Genomic DNA, 19,027 nt, shown 5'->3' on the forward strand with positions numbered 1-19,027 from the left:
TTAGGAAATCAAGTTTCTAAGGGCGCCTAGGTGGCTCACGCGGTTAAGCATCCGACTTCGGCTCAGGTCATGATCTCATGGTCCGTGAGTTCGAGCCCCACATCGGGCTGTGCTGACAGCTCAGCGCCTGGAGCCTGTTTCGGATTCTGGGTCTCCCTCCCTCTCTCTCTCTGCCCCTCCCCCGCTCGTGCTATCTCTCCCTCTCTCTCAAAAATAAATAAACATTAAAGAAAAAGTTTAAAAAAGGGAATCAAGTTTCTATAAAGTGGACGTTCATTCAGAAAGGAAAATGCAGGGGCGCCTGGGTGGCGCAGTCGGTTAAGCGTCCGACTTCAGCCAGGTCACGATCTCGCGGTCCGTGAGTTCGAGCCCCACGTCAGGCTCTGGGCTGATGGCTCAGAGCCTGGAGCCTGTTTCCGGTTCTGTGTCTCCCTCTCTCTCTGACCCTCCCCCGTTCATGCTCTGTCTCTCTCTGTCCCAAAAATAAATAAAAAACGTTGAAAAAAAAATTAAAAAAAAAAAAAAAAAAAAAAAGAAAGGAAAATGCATTCATGTGTCCAGCGTGAGAGAGAGATGCATGTGAACAGTGAGCACTTAGACTTTTCAGTATCTTCAAAAATTAGTTTTTGCTTATCTGATTTTTTTACAAAATTGAATTCTTTTGCTTCCTTACTTTTTTCCCCTGCGCATGGCACGCTACTCGGCCAGTTACAAACATAATAAAGATGTGAGAGGTAAAGATGTCGCAGGCCGGGAGAGGAAGAGGCTGAGGGCCGTTTTGAAGGTTTCTGGGCTTTAAGAGACAGACAACCAGGCGCAGCACAAGCAGCTGGGAATGCGAATCTGGTCAGTGACACAGGGGGCCTTCAGTCCAGGAGTGAGTAGTCACATTCTGTTGGAGGAGGCCACCCAGAGAAAGCCCAGGGCTAGGAATGTTGTAGATCAGGGACAGGGTTCACTGTAGCAGAGGAGGAAAGAGCAAGGGACGTGAAGAGAGAGTGGTCGGGGAGCCAGAAAACGGTAGACTTCCTGCCATGACAACACGAGGAAGGATATTGAGGAGGGCACTCGTTTGGAGCCCTGGGTGTTAGATGTAAGTGATGAGTAACTAAATTCTACTCTGGCAAACAAGATTTACTAGAATGTAAATAAAAAGTTGAAGAAGAAAGAAAAAGCGAATACAAAACCGAAAAAAAGAAAACACAAGGAGAGCACATACGTGGCGGGGAGGGGGAGGCGCAGGGACCCCCTTTGGTCCCTCAGACCTAAGGTCCTCACCACGCAACCCAGCCCCTTTGACTGCTGTCGTCACAGGCTTACCGTCCTATGTCTGCCCCCCCCCCCCGGGAATAGAGCCACCCTCATCGAGAGAAGAGGTGGGAAGATAACCCCAAGGAGGAGAGTATCCATGGGAAGCTTTCTCTCTATGACCGAGAGAAGCCGACCTTGCTGGGAGGGAGGCGTCCCCCCTGTCAGAGCCAGCCCCAAGCTTGCATTCCGGGGTGCAGAGGGAGGACGGCGTTCCGAAGAGAAAATTCCTGCCCCACGAATAAAACCCAAAGCCCATATACTTTCAAGGACTCTTAACCTCTTAACTCTTTTTTTTTTTTTTTTTTTATTTTTTTTTTTTTCAACATTTTTTTTTTTATTTTATTTTTGGGACAGAGAGAGACAGAGCATGAACGGGGGAGGGGCAGAGAGAGAGGGAGACACAGAATCGGAAACAGGCTCCAGGCTCCGAGCCATCAGCCCAGAGCCTGACGCGGGGCTCGAACTCACGGACCGCGAGATCGTGACCTGGCTGAAGTCGGACGCTTAACCGACTGCGCCACCCAGGCGCCCCACCTCTTAACTCTTAATGTTGAGACTTCTGCCACCGCCCCTAGGGTCCTGAGCCCCACCGTCCCCAGGAAGGGGGGGTGACACCAACTTCTTGAACTCCTCTGTAGACATGTATGTTTCATCAGAGGTGGTAACAAGGGGTTGCTTAGAGGCATTGGAGGACTCTCCTAATTTCCGTCAGTCCTCCCATTTTTATCAAGAACAACTGGTCATCTCTCCATCTTATGTGAAGAGCCATGCATATGTGGCTTCAAAGCCAGTCTCATTAACCCTCCTGCACACGGACTGTCTCCCATAGAAGGAAGTTCTCGTAGGCAGGCTTCGAGAGCCACTGGTAGATTTCAAGGGTGAGGTTTTTTCATTAGTGGGAACTAACATACATATGTCAAATCTTTGTCTTAATATAAGGACACTTCAAAATAACTTTTCTAGGGGTGCCTGGGTGGCTCAGTAGGTTAAGCGTCCGACTTCGGCTCAGGTCATGATCTCGAGGCTCGTGGGTTCAAGCCCCGCGTCGGCTCTATGCTGACCGCTCGGAGCCTGGAGCCTGCTTCGGATTCTGTGTCTCCTCCTCTCTCTGCCCCTCCCATGCTCATGCCCTGTCTCTCTCTGTCTCTCAATAATAAATAAACGTTAAAAAAAATAATCATAAAATAAAATAACTTTTCTCGGGGCACCTGGGTGGCCCATTCAATTGAGCATTCTACTCTTGATTTCGGCTCTGGTCACCATCTCACAGTTTGTGGGATCAAGCCCTGCATCAGGCTCTGAGGCTGCTTGGGATTCTCCCTCTCCCTGTCTCTCTGCCTCTCTTTCTCTCTCAAAAATAAATAAACATGAAAAAAAAATTTTAATCTCTCAAAATAAATAAATAAACATTTAAAAAGTTAAAAATAACTTACCTAATGTTTTTTTAAAAGGAAAGAATATTTTGACATCCCTAAATGAGAATAACATAATTTCAGAATAAATCATAGAAGTTTAGTGTTATGATAAAGTTACTATATTGTCATCATCTTTCTTTGTTTCCATGGATTGGGCCTGGTTCTCAGACCAGCGTGTGGGAACTATTGGGTTAGAGTATTAGCCAACAAACGTGGCCAAAATATCCCACCCTAGCAAAGAACAGACCATGATCGTCTTTGAACCTTTCTCTGGCTTGTGATTCTTGAAACTCCTTGCTGGCACCAGAATACAGACTTTCTTTCCCCTTCCTCGTCTAGCCTGTAATCTCTTTGAGTCTAGAAAAACAATATGGTGTTTTTGATATGTTTCGCACAGAGTCGGGTTCGAAAGAGGCGCACCATAATGTTTGATGAATGAACGAATGAATGATCTGAAGGGGAGAAATTAAGGAACAGAAAAGATTAAGGAACCGGGAGTCCTTGCATAAGATGCCCATCCATGTGGTCACTGAAACATTGCACGGTTGGGGTGAGGCCCGATAGGAATGCCATCAGCCAGGTCTCCAGAACATCTGCCAAGGCTGAAAGTGACCTGAAAATGGGTACCTTGAAGCAATAAATAGGAGCAAATGGCATGTCACGGGGCTGGCTGTGGAGTCAGAAGAGAAGGGAGTTTCGAAGGAGGGTACAAGCCCCTGCATGGGGCTGAGAAGGGTGAACTGCCTCAGCCTACAGGTGCCGTAGGATGGACAGTAGTCTCTGCAGGAGCCCAGAAAAGTTGTAGGTGGGAGAGGGAGAGCTGTGTTTTACTACATCTTCTTTTTTTTTAATTTTTAAAAAAATGTTTATTGTTGAGAGAGAGAGAGAGACAGAGCACGAGCAGGGGAGGGACAGAGAGAGAGAGGGAGACACAGAATCCGAAGCAGGCTCCAGGCTCCGAGCCGTCAGCACCGAGCCCGACGCGGGGCTCGAACCCAGGGACCGTGAGATCATGACCTGAGCTGACGTCAGACGCTTAACTGACTTCTTTTTCTTCATTCGTTTTGATTCTTAAATTCCACGTCTGAGTGGAATCATAAGGTATTTGTCTTTCTCTGACTCATTTCACTTAGGATTATACCCTCCAGACCCATCCACGTTGTTGCAAATTGCAAGATTTCATTCTTTTTTATGGCCGAGTAATATTCCACTGTGTGTATATATACCATATCTTCTTTATCCATTAATCTATTGATGGACACTCGGGCTGTTTCCATAGTTTGACCATTGTAAATAATGTTGCAGTAAACATAGGCTCGCCCGTATCTTTTCAAATTAGTGTTTTCATATTCTTTGGGTAAATAACGCAGAAGTTGAATTACTAGATCGTATGGTACTTCTATTTTTAATGTTTCGAGGAACCTCCATACTGTGTTCCCCAATTTTCATTCCCACCAACAGCGCACGGGGGTTCCTTTTTCTCTACCTTCAACACCACCTGTTGTTTCTTGGGGTTTTGTTATCGTAGCCATCCTGACAGGTGTGAGGTGATTTGTCATTGTGACTTTGGTTTGCATTTCCCTGAGGATGTGTGAGGTTGAGCATCTTTTCATGTGTCTGTTGGTCAACTGTACGTCTCCTTTGGAGAAATACCTCAGCAACCGAACCGCACTGCTGACATTGGGACCAGATAAGTCTTTGTGGGGTGGCCATTGGGGGAGGGGTCATCCTGTGCCTTGGAGGATGTGGAGGATCACACCCAGGCCTCTACCTGTTGGATGCTGGTGGGCACCTCCCTTCATCTGTGACAACCATACATGTCTGCACACATTGCCAAGTGTCCCTCGTGGGGGACAACACTGCCCCTGGTTGAGAACCAGTGGGTTAGAGGGAGAATTAGGTGATTTCCCCACCCCCCACCCCCACCATACACACCTCCATCCTGTCTTCTGGAGCCGTGGGGCCAAGAAATGACTTAACCCTGATATACTTAGAAGACAACACATTTTTCACTCTTTCAGCCTTTGGAAATGCTGAGAAAGTGTTTGCTTTTAATCTGACAGCCTGAATTACTGTAAAGTGTCCTCGGCACAGACCAGCACCTCGGCCCCCATTTACTTACAGCTTTAGTAGAACAGTAGGGAAATTTCTTTCCAAGAAAATGTTGGCTAAGTCACCAAACATGATTGTAAGTCATCCCCACACACCCACCAAAATTGTGAGAGAAACTGGAAACTCTGTCATCTATTCTCAGGATCCCCATATTAGTAATTCACCAATGACCTCTAAGAATTTCTTTGTTTCCGTTAAGTGCTGCCGCCTTTAACTTTTCCTCTCAAATGCTTTCCAGCCACAAGGTCGGTCAGTTGACAGTCTCAAAAGTCCTGACAAGGGGACAGATGGGATTGCTGTTTGCGTTGTTACAGTTATTTCTGCTTCATGTGTTGAGAAGACATCTCAAGGTTTTAACCCTGGCTGGAGTCTCAGGACTGAGACATTGTAATGGACTAGCACTTAATCTGTCCTCTGCTGGTGAACGTGAACTGGAGGCCCGAAGGCCCACATGGTACCATCGGTGAAACTTTCTCTTAAAGCCAAAGAAAACTTAAATCCAAACAGGATTTTGTCTCAAGCTAAAACAAAAATGTACATCATGTCGAAAGCCTGCTCCAAGTGCTACAGTTAATAAGCGATGTTGTGTTTTTACTGGAAAAGCATGTATCTAGCCAGGCATTCTTCGCATTTTTTCCCAGGATTTAGTCATAAAATCATTTTAGACATATTGCAAGGAGAAAATGTGTACATAGCTGATAAAGGGCGGCAATTTTTTCCCGTTTTGGTGTGTAGCTTCCTCGGGATGGAGAAAGCAACTATCACATGCGTATGCACACACAAGCACGCACGTGTGTATGTGTGTACATATGTGTGTATGGTGTGTTTTGCCCTCATGGAGTGTGGATGTGTGTATCTAACACAAACTATTCACACACACGAGCATACCCACACAGACACACGCATATGTATCTCTTTTCACCACCGAGTACAAAACCTGGCTTCTTTATTGACTGTTCTAATTTGATTTAAATTGGATATTATAGACCTTCCCCCCCTGATTTGCACAATTTAGATCCAAAGTATAAAACACTTCCTAATTCTTCCCACATGCCTACAGCATCCTTAGGAATTCAAACCAAAGTGTGTTTGGATCTGATTTATCTAGGACATGATGGCAGTGTAGATGTAGTTTCTACCAAACTAGGGAGCAGGGGTGCTGGGCGGGGGGAGGTCTTTATTCATAAACATAGAGATGGATGGGTGCATCATCATTGGCTACGTTGCTAACCGAAGGAAGGAGGGAAAAAGGGAACTCAGATGTTGATCGTCTGAAAAATTCCCGTTTGCAAAACAGATCAACATAAAAGCAATAATCTGTGATGCAGTCTAACGAGCCCTGGATTTGGATTTCTGGGTGTCGGGTCCCAGCAGGGCAACTGACTGGATACATGACCTTGGAGGGGTCGCCTAACCTCACATTCTTCATCCGTGAAATGGAGCCAATGAAACAACACAGTGGTGGTTATGCAGACTCGTAAAGATAATCCACGAAATTATGAGAACATTAGGAGGGATTACACAAATGTCAAGTGGCATTATTTTTCCCTGCAGATACTGTTCTCGTGTGAGTTCTTGCTGATGCATGCATAATTCCATTTCTGAGTCAGACTGATTTCAAAGCAGATAGTGGAAATAGTAAATCATCGGTAGATTAATTGGAAACTCGACGCCAGTTCTGACTTGGGTACGCGGTTGGGTGGGACGTGCAATGCGTGTAGTGATGGAAAGGTCACCAGGCCTACGGTTCTGCTAGCCCTGGCCCCCACGAGGAAGAGTTCTAGTCCCCTTAAGGGAAAGCTGGAATGAATGCCATAGTGTGCTGGTACAGATTTAGCTACTGGTGAGGGGACACCAGGAGTTCTGATTAATAGCATTTGCTGATTTCTGTGCTGTGAACATTCCCACGGTGACCAATTCCAACGCAGCTGACGTGACATCATCTAATGTGAGGTTGGGAAGGACGCATAGTAGCTCACCATTACATACATATTTCCATCCTACAGGTTGATGGAATTCACCTCAACTGAAGAGCAAATAAAGTCACACATAGTAAGAATAAAGTAGAGTAATAATAGCAAAATAGAGTAAAATCATTAGGGATTGATGAGTTTTTAATATAACTTGTTCAACTGTAAGTTTATATAATTTAATTTTTCATAATGGCTGCGTCTAACACAAGGCTTGAAAATTTTAAGCCCCCTCTTGCAGGCTAGTACAAGCCGGGGCCAACAAGACACCCTTTCTCGTCAGCAGCTACGTAAAAGCACAGAATTGTACCATGACCCAGCAAGTTCAGGACCATCCTGGAAAACCAGCCTGGGAAGTGCAGCCATAAATGGGTTTTTATTTCCATGGATTTTGGATGAGCTGTCCGTTCCTCGCCCCACGTTTTCTAGTACATTTCTCTTTGGTTAACAAAATGAGTATTGGTTTATGAGTGTGGCTTATGGGTCTAGTTATTAAGGTTAGTATTTGAAATAGTTTCGGTTTTTTAATTGTTGGAAAGACAGTGAAGACTTAGAACTGAATTTAGTAGGAACTCTTATTCTCTTTGTTGGTCCTTAAGACAAGAATCTAGAAAATATTCCCAAAGAGAGAAAAGTACATTGTCGTTTGTTTGCTTTAGCTGTCCTGAAAGATCCAGGAGGCAATGGTTTGGGGGGGAACAAAGGATTAAACTTTTAGCTCATTCACGATGGACACACTTGGGGAAGGGACCTAGGATGACCGGTGCCTTCTCCCATAACCAGAGGTGATAGGATAGCTACCTCATGTCTGACCAGCCACACTGTGACTGTGGAGAATTTGGGAAGCCTAGCTCGAAACAGAGGGAAAAAATGTAAAAGCAGCCTTCATACTCAAAACCATCACAAGGTCTAAAAGCCAACAAAACCAATATTTCAGATACTGAATTATTAACTTACTCCTAGATGTGTTTCAGGCATTGAACTTACCTTGAAGACAAGTGTGTAAGAAAACTGAAGAAATGTATAGACCCATGAGATCTGGGCCAAGTATAGATTAAGGGGGTAGGAGGGGGGGGGGACCAGAAAGGGCAGGGTCCCATGTTAGAATCCACATGGAAAGTGTATAGTCCTATGTTGTAGATTGATTGCAAAAAAAATTTTTCTTTATTCAGTCACATGTGTAAGCCAAGAATTTCATTTTGTTTTCCTGAGCAGGACTTAAAACATTAATGCCATAGGCTCACAACTAGCGTTTGCACTGGTCATCTATCGTGAATTCGGTAGATGTATTTGCAGTCAGGTAACGTAGCAGGAGAGTCAGCATTTTAAAATAAAGCAACTTATAGGTAGGCGACGAATCACTAAATTCTATTCCTGAAATCATTATTACACTATATGTTGACTAACTTGGATTTAAAATAAATTTTTTAAAAAGTACAAAAAAAAAAAAAAAAAGAAAAGAAAACCACTTATCCATAATCGTCCCATTTAATGATTTGTAAGTCATATGCTGTTTCCGTATTGGGGAGGTACATGATTTTTTAGTAGTTCTAAAAAAAATAGCCTTCATCCAGCAAAAATGTCAGTGTGCTATTGTGTTTTGCTTATGAATTCACTCAGATAGAATGTTTTAAGAATTTGAAGATTCTCGGAAAAAAATGGTTCTTATTTCCTTTGGGTGTGTTTATGTTAAGGGGAGGGAAACCATGTGATTTCCTAGGACAATGGCTCTCAAGTTATGAGCTGAGGAGCATCACCTCGACGGCTTGTTAAAATACAGATTGCCTGACCCCACCCCGGAGTTTCTGATTCGATAGGTTTGAAGTTAAGGCCTAAAAACGTGTGCTTCTAACAAGTTTCGCTGCGATCACGATGCTCTTGGCTCTGAGGACCACACTTTGCGAACCACTGACTGGTGATTTTAGAGATAAAGAATGGGTCGGGAAGATGTCTAGTAAATCGGTACGCATAAAGTGGTCATGAACAGAACTTCAGGCGTCAGGGGGCACCCGGGTGGCTCCGGTCATGATCTCACGGTTCGTGAGTTCGAACCCTACATCGGCTCTGAACTGACAACACAGATCCTGCTTTGGATTCTCTGTCTCCTCTCACTCTGCCCCTCCCCCGCTTGCATTTGCTTTCTCTCTCTCTCTCTGTCTCTCTCTCTCTCTCAAAAATAAACTTTAAAAAAAAAAAAGAAGAAGAAGAAGAAGAAGAACTTCAGGCATCAGGATTCCAAAGGGGAGGGAGGAAGTCCGGCCATTTTAGGAACACTTAATTTATGCCTGGCAGTTACCCAGTTTGCAGCTGCTATAATGTCATTGAGGTCTAGCTGACTTTTAAGACTCGTCCATTCCCACGTCTGTGGGTATCGGCTGGGCAGTCTGAGTTCTGTCTTTGCTCTTCACAACCCTCCCCACGTGTCACGTCTCTGCTGGTAACATCGGAATTTCCCCCAAACTGAAGAGCCTGAAAGCAGCCATCTGAAAAGAGGGCGGTGGCAAGGTTATTGAGGAGCGTTAGTTAGTATCATTTCTACTGCCGACCAGGCGAGCAGAACTTTCTGGCATATTCTTGATCACCATTATTCCATGTTTCCTTTGAGGGATCAGAGTTTCCTGCTGCTGAGCTCTGCTTTTCTCCCCGGCCAGGCCCTCTCACTAGAGTCGTTGTGCAGGGGCCACTGATCTTGGTGACGTGGCTGCAGGGTTTCCACTGGAGGAATCAATCCCCAGACTTCTGGGCAGAGAAGAGGCTGGGCCACCAGAGGCCAGGTGGAAACACCAGGCTCAGGCCAAGGGTGCTGACGTCTCCTCTCTGGGCTGCTGGGCCTGGAGGACAGAGAAGAGTCTACAGGGGTGAGAGGCATGGAGGCTGTGGTAAAGCCCTGTCGTCAGCCGTTGCCATGCACACACTCCATGCATACAGATTCATGGGGCACACTGCTTTTCCAGAACCTTCTAGTGCCTTCCAGAAGACTCACTCCAGAGTTCAACTCTTTTAGAGTTGACTCTTTGGAGCAGCAGACTCTTTGGAGTCTTTTAGACTCCAAAGTACCCATTAGAAAACCTACATTTAAACTGATCTCCCCTGCAGGAAAGAACAGATAACAAATTTGTGAATCATACTTAAGTTTCTTCAGTCACAGAGAAACCTGTTATTTTTAAAAAGTGTATCCTAAGCCTAAGTGACCAGCATCCTTTGGGGAACTCGTTTTTGATGCCATTTCCTTTGCATCAGTGTTAAGAATTCAGGCTTCACGGATGATTGAAGATGTCTGAGAATCTGTGTTTACTACAAGGCATGGCGGTGATTCTGATGGGCGGCCATGCCTACAAGCGTCTCATTGAACAGAGCCTGGTCTTGATGGGGGAGGATTATGCTGCTGCTGCATCATGAGTAATTCAAAGAAAAGTTGCTTTTTTTAAAAAAAAAAAACTGTAATAGTAATCCATAGCTATGATAGTTTTAATCTCAACAGCGTTTATTGTTTTCAAAAGACCTTCATAGCAATCATTTCATGTTCTTCCCAATGTTCCTGGGGAGCGGAAGACAGGACTTGTAGTATTGGAACCATCTTACATCTGGGGTGCTGCTACGGAGTGGGACCAGAACGAGAACCCACCCTTCCGGTCTCGTGTCTACCATGCATTACTATACAATCTCTGGTGCTTGCCTGTGTGTGTGTGTGTGTGTGTGTGTGTGTGTTTGATACCTTGAGTCTGTCACCTTGCTTTTTAAGAATGGATTACTGCCGCCATTTGCAACAACATGAATGGCTATAGAGGGTATTATGCTAAGCAAAATAAGTCAATCAGAGAAAGACAGATACCATATGATTTCACTCATATGTGGAATTTAAGAAACAAAACAAACAAACAAGAAAAAAGAGGCAAACCAAAACAGACTCTTAACTATAGAGAACAAACTGATGTTTGCCAGAGGGAAGGTGGGTGGGCAGTTGAGTGAGATAGGTGATGGGGACTAAGGAGGGCACTTGTCGTGATGAGCTCTGAGTAGTGAATAGAATTGTTGAATCAGTACATTCTACACCTAAAACTAATGTAATGCTGTTTGTTAATTACACTGAAATTAAAATTTAAGAAAGGAATGGATTACTGCCACTACCACAGATAATGAAGGTATAAGTGGAGGTGAGAAGCCAAAACTGAAAAGAGACAGCAGCTAAGGTGCACCCAGAAGGTCTGATAGCCCAGATTCTGAACTAGGGAGCAAGGCCAGAGTTCATTGGTTTCAGGGCTGAGTAGCTAGGGATACAGTGTAAAGTCAGGCATCTAAAAAACAGATTAGTCTATGAGAGGAAGTTATTTGCATGCATATCGTACAAAGGGATATACCCCCAAAATGTATATGCGCATGCATACAAAGGTCCCAGTGGGGTCCAAGGTCCAGGTGATGGAGGGTAACAGAGATTAGTCAGGAAGGCGGTGGGGCAACAGATCCTGAAGACATGGTAATGAGAACACCAGAGTTCAGAAATAAAGACCCGTTGCCAGAAGTCCTTGGGAAGTGAACCAAGAGTTTGGCATTATGGGTCAAGAATCTCCTACTTACAGGACTAGCATGAGCGCACCCTTGAGTCTCCAGGTTCCGACCAGTTGCTAGTTTAAAGTCTGGGAAACTCAGGAGAGCCAAACATTGCACCTGTACTTTGTTACATCCCCTTGAGCGAGCCTCACTTGCCTCCTCTGTGAACTACGGAGTTGGCAAACTCACAGTCTATACGCTTCTTGCAGCAAGGAAACGCGTGGGATAGTCCCACTCGTTTGGAATAGAGCAAATGCAATGCCCGTGTTAGTCATGGGACTCCTGCATGTTTGGCCAGTGCTTCCCATTGACCCTCCCCTCTTGGCTGCTGTTTCTTTGTCCTCCAGAAGGAAAATGAACAGAAGATGTGTCACATGCTAGCTTATTATCTGCTGGGTAGTTCTTGTAGTGAAAGGATGACCAATAAGCTGAGAAACCAAGACCGCTGCCTCCTCTCCATTCATTCAGGGGCTTTACAGCCTCGAGGAGGACAAGAAAATTAAGGGCGCTCAAGACAGAAGGAACTGGAAATCAAGAGTCGGACACTCACCCGACTGAGCCACCCAGACTTCCCTCTGATGCCTTTTTAATCTAGGCACACTGGGCTCAGGAAAAAAGAAGGATGACGAATGGTAGTTCAGCAAAGGAAGGTAGCATTGGTCAGGTGGGCATTATAAACCAAGCAGAGTGGAGACTCTCCTCTCTGCTTTTGAAAAAACCGTGCCGATGATACTGTATTTCTCACAGTCGTATCTCCAGTTTACTTGCCTGCACACTGTTCTTTCATTTGATCCCCACCACAAGCCTGTGAAGTAGCCACAGAGGCGGCAGAATACAGATCATCTTAGATTAGAAAAGTCTAGTAACCCGTGGGCAGAGGCCTGAGAATTGGACACCAAGTTACTTGAGGTCATGCAACATTCCACTAGCTGAGCTTCGGTAAGGACGCGGCCCCCGGTGTCTCCTTTTTTCCTAGTCCCGTTGAATCATGCCAGCTTTCTGGTACAGTCCATAACATGGCAGTAAAAAGGCACTTGTGAAATTCCCAGTGGTAACAACAGCGGACTTCCCCTGAAAGGTACACACCAGACCTGAAATAACATATTTAATTCGAAGTAACAGCATTTGCCTGCACCCGAATTCAGAAGTCTACCTCCTTGTGCACTTGGGTCTTGAGAGAGTCCATACATCTTATGGAAATAGACATGATCTGGTGCCGTTGAAAGGAAAAAATGTTGGATCCTCTGTTGTTTCCAGGATGTTCATGTGTTTTTAGGTGAAGAATTGCTCTCAGGGAAGTTCTGTACTTGGGTAGCAGGGACTTTGGCACAAAGTCGATGAAATACACCTGTTGACCTGTGCGCCCTTGTTGCTGATGGAGTTCTTCCCATGATGGCGGTCGACAGCACTGCATGGGGACCTGTAGTCCCTTTCACCTTGGCTGCAGGCTCTTTGGTTAGGGGACTCCATCCATGGTCAAGTCTCTGCCCCAGCTCCTCGGCATCCTCAGCCTCCTTCCCCATGCATACCAAGCTTGGAGTTCATGCCAGTATGAAAACCAGGATCATTGTCTAATGGTCACGTCTAGGGACTCGAGGTTATGGGAGCCTGGGTTCACGTCTTGGCTCCTGCACTTCTTGGAGCTTTTTTTCTCTCTGGATGAGTTTCCTCATGGCAGTTAGAAGAGAATACCTACCAAATTTGTTGTTGCAAAGATTCAGTTATGTATTAGATATATGTCACCTGGCATGGACTGAGTGCTCAGTAACTGTTGGCTGTCAATGGTACTATGGTAGACAGTCCGCAGGTGTGAGACCTTGACAGGGAATGTCTGATAACCTGCGTATTTTATGAAGAGAGAAGGATGAAATACAGAAGGACCCTTGGACGGTACCGTCTGTTCTGGAAGGTATTTACATTGCGTTGATTCAGCGCTCAGTCGTGTGTGTGTCTCCAGAGGGGCTGTCGCCAAGCTTTCCGATGACCCTACAGAGAGCAACAGCGGTTTACTGAGGGAGGGAGGACCTTGGTTCTGCTTCATCCAGGTGCACATACTTGCCACGGGACTGTTGGTTCGTTTAAGTGCTGGTCCACGACCACCACGGAGCCATTCATCTTCCTAATCAACCTGTAACTCGGAGACTTGCTCGATCCCTTGTTCCCAGTGCATTTATTTAACAAACTAATGTTTATTAAGCATTTATTCTATGCCAGGTTCTGTTAGACACATTGAAATGCCCAGAGTCTAAGAGACCCCCAAAAACGAACCACCAGAGTCCAGAGTCAAAGCTAAGCAGCAAGGGTCATTTATTGCAGGTTCGAACCTGGACCTCTGCGCCCTCGTTGCCGGTGACGCCGAGAGGTCCTGAGAGAGGTTTTTACACCCCTTTTATAGACAGGTACAAACAAGTCATGGGGAAATCAGGAATTTTCCACAGTTACAGAGCTGCGATTGGTTGGTGTTTAAAGTTGGACACTTAACAGTATTCGATTGGTTCCTGCCTTTAGGTCAGACCACAACCGGGGGTACGGGTATCACAATGATTGATCAGGAATACACGGATGTGCCAGGCAACAATGATTGATCAGGAATACACGGGCACGCCAAGCAATTGTACAGAAGCGGAACAAGCTGGTTAAGCTTGGTTAGGTTTCAGTTTCCCGTAACTTAAGCTTTTAAGTTTTAATTTTCTCAGGCCTCTCAACATCATACTCTGATGATGAAGATGTGGCCCTGGTCCTCAAAGAAATAACTTAGCCCCAGCTGGGAAACAGCTCTATGTAAAAGTAATACAAGGGAGTGAGCCTATTCCCCCTTGGAGCCAGTCTATGAGCCTAAGGAGCTATGCTAATCGCTCTACATGTACATCCTGAATTCTTGAAGTGCACGTCTTTATTTCTTTTATTTCTGCCTCCGTTGTACTCCTTACAAAGGGTATTTCTCCTTCCCCCGGGGACTTATCAGTGTCAGAGACTCAGCCCAGGTGGCCTGGTGGAGCAGGTCAGGATAGGTCAGGGAGTGCTCACATTTGCTCTCTCGACTTTCTGGAGGAGCGCCACCTTCCCGCAATGTGTCGTTTGATCATAGATTTCTCCTTGTTTCTCTTATGCAGAAGTTTTGTGTTAAGGGCTCCGTCTGATCTGAAAGGGAACGTTTAAGATCGCAGCATAACCGTCCTAACTATCTCGTGCCTTTGCAGATATGTTAAAATGTTCTCCGCCACCTCCAGTCCTGAACTCCCATTTTTCACAGTTAACAGGCTGTCACGGCTCCCCAGCCGTCTCCAAAGCACCAGCGGGAGTAAATGCAGAGAACTCGGTGTCGATAGCCCTTACAAGCAGATGGCACATCGTCACCTCAGGAAGGGCAGGATGGCAAGAAGGAGTGATTGATGGGAACTTGGTGGAGTTCACTTCATTAGTTTTGCATAGATTCCTGAATTGTGGCTTCATTACTGGAAAAAATAAAGTCTAATAACGCAGACTGTTGTAGAGCCTGGAATGTGTCCTTGTGTTTGAGGATTACGGCTTTGTTCTCTTGGAACCCCAAAGTATCTGTTTCTACCTAGACCTTCCTTATCTTGGGGGAAGATTGATAGCCTTCAGGGTGAAGGAGAGGACAGAGACCCTAACCAAGATAGGAACAGGCAATAAGCAGATGAATGGACGGGAGCCCTATATCAGGAGAGAGAATGTGTTTGAGATTAGCGCCTTATCAGGGAAATGTTTGCACTTATCTTATTCTTTGAATAAGTTACAAGACATTTCTCTTCGTTCACGAAGACAAGCTAGTAATTCAGAATATGCGGATGTGTCGTCAGATGGAGAAAGTCGTTTTTGTGTGTCTGTTCAGCTCGCCAGATCAGCTGATGTGGACTGAGTGAGTAGTGGATTGTTGACAGACTTGACTTCACTACCAAGTGAAAAATCTTAAACTTTTCATCCTAAAGGTAAAATGGGAAATGAAGTCACCGGGTTAGAAAGACGTGATTACGTCAGCTTTCCCGTATCCCCGTGTGAATGGCACTAGCCAACCGGAAGCCCCGTCTTGCTCGTTCGTGCGTCCCCGTGCACCATTCGCTAACCGTGGTGTGGATTCTGCCTGTGCAGTCTCTCTCCTCCGTGGCTCCTCTCCTCTGCCCCAGGCTGGAATTTGTGATATCCCGATAGCATGCGGCAAGGTCCTCCTGACCATTCTCCCTGCCTGTAGAACTTGGTCCCTTCCTCCCCATCCTCTACCCTGTGACCAGAGTGACCTTTTTAATATTAAAAATGTCCCAGCTGAACCCTTCAGAGATGGTCTGTGACCTTCAGGAGGAGGGGTGGGAAAGACCACTGACCCGTTCCTCTCTCCCCTCCTGGACTCTTCGCACATGTATTTCCCCAAACGTGACACGTTCCCTCACCTGCCTTTGCACATGCTCCTTCCTCTGTCTGGAGCTATTTTCTCCTTGGTTTATTTTTATTCTCCAAAAACTCAACATCGCTGTCGCCTGCAAGGAATCCACCCTGACCTCTCCCTCCTGGTCTCACTGAGCCGTCCTGTACGTCCCACCCATGAAGCACACCGAGCTCGTTGCTAACAAGGGCTGTGTCTTTCAGATCTTCTATTTCTCGTGTCTGGTACGGAGCAGGCAGTCAGTGAACAGGTATTCGGTGCATAAAGTCTGAAGGCTGAACTTAGTAGGAATGGCTCTGAAGCGATATCACCCTCTCCTACTCCTTGCCTTCCGTGTCATTTGCTCTAGTTTCTATCTCACGGCCATCCATTCTGAGTAAGCTCACACACTGTTTTTAAAGAACCTTCTGGGGACCCACTGTTCAGTTCTTTTATCATGATTAGGGTCCGTGTCCCAAACAATCGATGGAAGAGTATTTCTGAAAGCTTTGTTGGAGATATATAGAGAAAGCCAGGAGAGGCAGATACATTTGACAAAGCTCAGTCTCTTTCCGGTAGTGAAAGAGATTGAATAATCTTTGACATTCAAGTCGCGGTGTCAAAATATCATTATATAAATTGCAATAAGGCACACGAGCCTCTTGAATTACCTGGGTGTACAGAGTAGAAGTCAAGACGGAGTGCAAAGAGAATAAAGCCCATCTACGTTATGTAATAATCACTACGTGGTAGTAACGACCACGACCGTTTGAAAATCGCTGTCATGAATTGGCGTTTGCTAGTCTTCCGATCACAGCTGAGTATGGTAGCCCCGGGTTTTCTCTTTATGTGGGTAATTCCTCGATTGAAATGAGAATCCCATGCTCATGAAAGTGAAGTGAAATGTTCTGTACCTGGCATCGCATCCATAACCTTTTCCATGACGAGTTAATCTTTACTTTTCTTTTTTATTTTCATTTTGAAAAAAAAAGTTTTTTAATGTTTATTTATTTTTAATATATGAAATTTATTGTCCAATTGGTTTCCATACAACACCCAGTGCTCATCCCAAAAGATGCCCTCTTCAGTACCCATCGCCCACCCTCCCCTCCCTCCCACCCCCCATCAACCCTCAGTTTGATCTCAGTTTTTAAGAGTCTCTTATGCTTTGGCTCTCTCCCACTCTAACCTCTTTTTTTTTTTTTTTTTAGTTAATCTTTTCTTGACGTGCAGGTGCATTGGCCCTTATTGGGCCGAAAGAGTGCCCCAAGTCAGATGGGTTTCCTCCTGTATAATCCCTCCCTCCATTTAAGGCAGGGATGGTAGTATCTTACTTATCTTTGTCCCCAGGTTACTAGTTAAGTGTTTGGCACTTAAATGTTAAATGAATAAATTGTTTAGGCAAAGCTCTTAGTGGAATGATCTAATGACCATAAACAGGAAAGTGTGGGGGGGGTGGGGAGAGACTCACATTTTAAGAATTATGTGTTAATAAGCGGTGAATTATTTGAATATAAATCCAATATTAATTATCATCAATAATGGATGAAATGTATCGAGGATTTCCTAGGAGCACTCGAAGCTCCACTGCCTCTCCCGTTAAGTGAAAGACTGAATTTTATCGTTCGGAGGGTGGGGGAGGGAAGGAAATATAATTAAGAGTGAATTTAGTAGCATGCAGAGTTCGGCTGGAACAAGTTTGGTGGGATGGAGTATTCCAAAGTAGAAGACCTCCAGCCCTGTCTGCATTAACACAGAATGTGCCACGAATAAAAGAAAAACAATTACAAATTGTAAATATTTGCAATCCTCTCCCTTCCTTGCCGTCTTGAGAGGACTAGTTCTGGGCTTGTTTGGGCTGCGATTTGTTGTGAGGTCAGAAAGGTGAATGATGAAGCTGAGATTAGGCCAAATTGCCCCCAAGGGAAAGAAAAAGTGATGAATGGGGCAGGGGTGGTGGTGAGGGGCCATGAGAGAGAGAGAGAGTGGGGTGAGGTGGGGGGCAGGCTGAAGCACGATTACCATGTGAAATGGAGTTCTTCGGGAAGAGAGGTACAAAAAGGCTTTTGGGGAAGTCCTTCTGTGTAGGGACCCACGTCGTGGCTCCCCACCTTCCTGTGACCCCGCCCTCCTGTCCACCTCTGTTCTCCACGCTTCCCAGAAAGCTTGGGTCGAGACCTAAAAGCTTGACACCAGCTCTTGTGGGTGTCCAATTTCTCTTTCTTTTAGATGGGACCCAAACCATGCAAGCCTCCACCTGTACCTGGGATACAGGTACAGATGTTGAAGTCAGTGTTTGTGCTGTCATGGAGGAAGAGAAATCGGGAAACTGCTTTAAAAGAGTTTTGGATTTATTTTGAGAGAGATAGAGCAGGAGAGAGAGAGAGAGAGAGAGAGAGAGAGAGAGAGAGAGAATCCCAAGCAGGCTCTGTGCTGTCAGTGCAGACCCTGACACGGGGCTCGATCTCACAAACTGTGAGATCATGACCTGAGCCGAAATCAAGAGTCGGATGCTTAACCGACTGAGCCACCCAGGCTCAGTTTTTAAATACAGTTTAATGATCGTTTAAAACATCGTTGTCCTCTTACCCTACCCTACCCCTCGCTTCTTTGCATTATTAATTTTTTAGCTAATCCTGTTTCCAGAAAAAGCAGAAACTTTCAAGGGAACTTTGGTTCCTGACTGGATAAAATCACTATTAAAAGCCAATTACCGGGGCCCCTGGGTGACTCAGTTGGTTGAGCGTCCAACTTCAACTCAGGGCATGATCTCGTGGTCTGTGGGTTCGAGCCCCGCATCAGGCTCTGTACTGATAGCTCAGAGCCTGGGGCCTGCTTCGGATTCTGTGTCTCCCTTTCTCTCTGTTCCTCCCCCGCTCATGCTCTGTCTCTGTCTCAGAAATAAATAAACATTAAAAATTTTTTTAAAGCCAATTACCAATTAGTGAAGCCCAAATTCAGGCTGTTTGATCTATTCTTTTTTTTTTTTTTTAATCTATTCTGAATAAGCTTCCATTCTGTATTACTCAGTGTTTTCAAGCTGTAAGCGTAGGGGCATCTGGGTGGCTCAGTCGGTCAAGCATCCAACTCCTGATTTCAGTTCAGGTCTTAATCTCATAGTTCATGGATTCAAGCACTTCATTGGACTCTGTGCTGACAGCCCAAGCCTACTTGGGATTCTGTCTCTCTCTCTCTCTCTGCTCCTCCCTTATTCATTCTCTCTCTCTCTCTCTCTCTCTCTCTCTCTCTCTCTCTCAAAATAAATAAACTGAAAAAACTTTCAAATTGAAAGC

At 45.4% G+C, this 19,027-nt stretch overlaps 1 protein-coding gene across 3 annotated transcripts in view; it reads left to right on the top strand.

Annotated features, from left to right (window-relative positions):
• Nucleotides 1-19,027, top strand: part of ATXN1 (ataxin 1) — a 253,090-nt gene that overhangs the window by 167,302 nt on the left and 66,761 nt on the right. The window lies entirely within an intron of this gene.

Source organism: Panthera uncia (assembly GCF_023721935.1).
Source record: "Panthera uncia isolate 11264 chromosome B2 unlocalized genomic scaffold, Puncia_PCG_1.0 HiC_scaffold_25, whole genome shotgun sequence".
NCBI lineage: Eukaryota > Metazoa > Chordata > Mammalia > Carnivora > Felidae > Panthera > Panthera uncia.